This window comes from Sus scrofa, chromosome 5 (assembly GCF_054392235.1).
Source record: "Sus scrofa isolate SSC_HxYL_T2T_F1_AM1 chromosome 5, Sscrofa_HxYL_maternal_Yorkshire_Landrace_v2.0, whole genome shotgun sequence".
In the NCBI taxonomy this organism is placed as follows: domain Eukaryota; kingdom Metazoa; phylum Chordata; class Mammalia; order Artiodactyla; family Suidae; genus Sus; species Sus scrofa.
Window position 1 is genome coordinate 40,732,113 of NC_139387.1, and position 4,711 is coordinate 40,736,823.

Sequence of the window (4,711 nt, forward strand, 5' to 3'; positions counted from 1 at the left end):
AAATACTGAAAGGGCTTCTCTAAAATAAAAAGAAGGAGAAGGAGAAGAAGAAGAATTAGGATGGACAAAACCACAACTGGAAAGCAGTCGCTTAAATAAGTCTGCATACAAATCTAAATATGGAGATGTTAAAAAAAAGAAGACATCAAAATCATACAATGTGGGGAAGGAAAGTAAGGAAATATAGATTCTTCTTTAGTTTTAATGATGTGCCTGAGCCTATATGACTATCAGGCACAAGCAGGCAAATATAGGAAGGGCTTAACGTGCTGAAAAAACAGGGCAACCACAAATCAAAACTGAACATTGCATTCACAAAACCTGAAAAGAAGAGTACCCAAGCATAAAATAAATGGAAACCGTCCAACCACAAAAAGAAATGAAGAAAAGAGAAACATAGAATCAACTGGAAAACAAGGTTTAAAATGGCACTAAGTACGTATCTATCAACAATCACCTTAAATGTCAATGGACTGAATGCTCCAATCAAAAGACACAGAGGGGCAGATTGGATAAAAAAGCAAAAACCTTCCATCTGCTGCCTACAAGAAACTCACCTTAGAGCAAAGGACACATTTATAGATTGAAAGTGAGGGGATGGGAAAAGATATTTCATGCCAATGGACAAGACAGGAAAGCAGGAGTTGCAATACTCATATCAGACACAATAGACTTTAAAATGAAGGCCGTAATGAAAGACAAAGAAGGACACTACTTAATGGTTAAAGGATCCGTTCAAGAAGAGGATATTACAATCACCACCATATATGCCCCTGATACAGGAGCACCCAGATACCTCCAACAAATACCAACAGACATAAAAGGAGAAATCAGTGGAATACAATCATAGCAGGAGACTTTAACACCCCACTCACAGCAATGGACAGACCCTCTAGAAAGAAAATCAATAAGGCAACAGAGATCCCAAAGGACACAACAGAAAAGTTAGACTTAATCAATCAACATTTTCAGGACATTACATCCAAAAAAGTCAGAATGTACTTTCGTCTCAAGTGCACATGGAACATTCTCAAGAACTGATCGCATCCTGGGGCACAAAGCTAACCTCAACAAATTTAAGAGCATAGACATTATTTCCAGTGTCTTCCCTGACCACAATGGCATGAACCTAGAAATCAACCACAGGAAAAGAAATGAGAAAAAAACTGACTACATGGAGACTCAACAATGTGCCACTAAAACACCAATGGGTCAATGAGGAAATCAAGAAGGACATTTGAAAATACCTCGAAACAAATGATAATGAAGACACATCCACTCAAAATCTATGGGATGCTGCAAAAGCAGTGCTCAGAGGGAAGTTCATAGCAGCACAGGCCTTCCTCAAAAAAAAAAAAAAAAAAAGAAAGAAAAAAACCTCAAATCGACAATTTAATCCACCACCTGGATGAATTCGAAAAAGAAGAACAAGAAAAACCTAAAGCCAGCAGGAGGAAAGAACTCATAAAGATCAAAGAGGAAATCCATAAAATAGAGATTCAAAAAACAATAGACAAAATCAATCAACCCAAGAGCTGGTTCTTTGAAAAGGGAAACAAAACGGACAAACCTCTGGCTAGACTCACCGAGAAGAGGAGAGAAAAAACCCAAATAAACAAAATCAGAAATGAAAAAGGAGAAGTCACAACACATACTACAGAAATACAATAAACCATGAGAGAATACTATGAACAACTGTAGGCCAACCAATTTGACAACCTGGAAGAGATGTACAACTTTCCAGAGACTTACAGCCTGCCAAAACTGCATCAAGAAGAAATAGATCAATGAATTTGAATATGTCATAAAAACACTCCCTACAAACAAAAGTCCAGGACCAGATGGCTTCACAGGGGAATTCCACCAAACATACAAGGAGGAACTTATACCCAGCCTCCTTAAACTTTTGGAAAAAGTTTAAGAAGAAGGAACACTTCGAAAGACATTCAGTGATGCCACCATCGCCCTAATTCCAAAACCAGACAAAGACACCACCAAAAAAGAAAACCATAGGCCAATATCTTTGATGACTATAGACGCAAAAATTCTCAACAAAATTTTAGCCATCGGAGTCTAACATCATATCAGAAACATCATACACCATGACCAGGTGGGATTCATCCCAGGTGCACAAGGATGGTTCAACAGATGCAAATCAATCAGCGTCACACACCACATTAACCAAAGAAAAATCAAAAACCACGTGATCATCTCAACGGATGCAGGAAAAGCATTTGACAAAGACAACCATCCATTCATGATAAAAATTCTTCCCAAAGTGGGTATAGAGGGAACATACCTTAACATAATCAAAGCCATTTATGACAAACCCACAGCAAATATGATACTCAATGGAGAAAAGCCAAAAGTCTTTCCACCAAAACCTGGAACAGGACAAGGATGTCCACTCTCACCACTGTTATTCATCAGAGTACTGGAAGTCCCAGCCACAGCAATCAGGCAAACAAAAGAAATAAGAGGCATCCAAATAGGGAGAGAAGAGGTAAAACTGTCACTGTAGGCAGATGACTTGATACTGTATAGAGAAAACCCTAAGGACTCAACCCAAAAGCTACTTGACCTGATCAACAAATTCAGCAAAGTAGCAGGCTGTAAGAGTAACATTCAGAAATCACTCGCATTTCTCTAAACTAACGATGAAATGATAGAAAAGGAATACAAAAATAAAATACCTTTTAAAACTGTACGCCAAAAAATCAAATACCGTGGAATACACCTGACCAAGGAGGTAAAGGACTTACATGCTGAAAACTATAAAACATTCATCAAGGAAATTAAAGAAGATGTAAAGAAATGGAAAGATATGCCATGCTCCTGGGTTGGAAAAATTAATATCTTAAAAATGGCCACACTACCCAAAGCAGTCTACAGAGTCAATGCAATCCCTAGCAAACTACCCAGGACATTTTTCACAGAACTAGAACAAACAGTCCAAAAAAACGATATGGAACCACAAAAGACCCAGATTTGCCTAAGCAATGCTGAAGAACCAAAACCAAGCAGGAGGCATAACTCTCCCAGACTTCAGGCAATATCACAAAGCCGCCGTCATCAAGGCAGTGTGGCACTGGTACCAAAACCAACATACCGACCAGTGGAGCAGAATAGAGAACCCAGAAATAAACCCAGACACCCATGGTCAATTAATCTTTGACAAAGGAGGCAAGAACATAAAATGGAAAAAAGACGGTCTATTCAGGAAGTATTGCTGGGGAACCTGGACAGCTGCATGCAAATCAAGGAAACTAGAACACACCCTCACACCATGCACAGGAATAAACTCAAAATGGGTTACACACTTAAATATAAGACAAGACACCTTCAAACTCCTGGAAGAGAACATTAGGCAACACATTCTCTGACATCAACCTTACAAATATTTTCTCAGGTCAGTCTCCCAAAGCAACAGAAATAAGAGCAAAGATAAACCAATGAAACCTAATCAGACTGACAAGCTTTTGCACAGCAAAGGAAACCAAAAAGAAAACACAAAGACCAACCACTTAGAGAGTGGGAGAAAATAGCTTCAAAGGATGCGACTGACAAGGGCTTAATCTCTAGAACATACAAGCAATTTATACAACTCAACAGCAAAAAAGCCAACAACCCCAATGAAAAATGGGCCAAAGACCTGAATTGACATTCCTCCAAGGAAGATGTACAGGTGGCCAAGAAGCACATGCAAAAATGCTCAACATCCCTGATTATTAGAGAAACGCAAATCAAAGCTCCTATGAGGTACCACCTCACACCAGTCAGAATGGCCATCGTTAATAAGTCCACAAATAACAAATGCTGGAGGGGGTGTGGAGAAAAGGGAACCCTCCTGCACCGTTGGTGGCAGTGTAAGCTGGTACAGCCACCATGGAGATCAGTCTGGAGGTATCTTAGAAATCTATACATAGAACTACCATATGACCCAGCAATCCCACTCTTGGGCATATATCCAGACAAAACTCTCCTTAAAAAAGACACATGCACCCGCATGTTCATTGCAGCACTATTCCCAATAAACAAGACATGGAAACAACCCAAATGTCCATCAACAGACAATTGGATTGGGAAGATGTGGTATATACGCACAATGGAATACTACACAGCCATAAAAAAGAACAAAATTATGCCATTTGTAGCAACATGGATGGAACTAGGGACTCTCATACTGAGTGAAGTAAGTCAGAAAGAGAAAGACAAATACCATATGATATCATTTATATCTGGCATCTAATATAAGACACAGATGAACCTTTCCACAGAAAAGAAACTCATGGACCTGGAGAATAGACTTGTGGTTGCCAAAGAGGAGGGGTTTGGAGTGGGATGGATTGGGAGCTTTGGGTTAATGGATGCAGACTTTTGCTTCTGGAATGAATTAGCAGTGAGATCCTGCTGTGTAGCACTTGGAACTATGTCTAGTCACCTATGATGGAACATGATAACGTGCAAAAATAGAATGTGTACATGTATGTGTAACTGCATCACCATTCTGTACAGTAGAAAAAAACAATTGAGTATTGGGGAAATTAAAAAATTAAAGACAAAAAAAAAATAGAAACATCTGTGATTTTTTTAAAGAAGTCATGCTCAACCCCAAATAAACAAACATCTATTATATGTTAATCCAGTGGATGTATTGACCTCCATATTTGCTATCACTATCTTCCTGAATTCGTGGAAGTGTTGAAAGGTA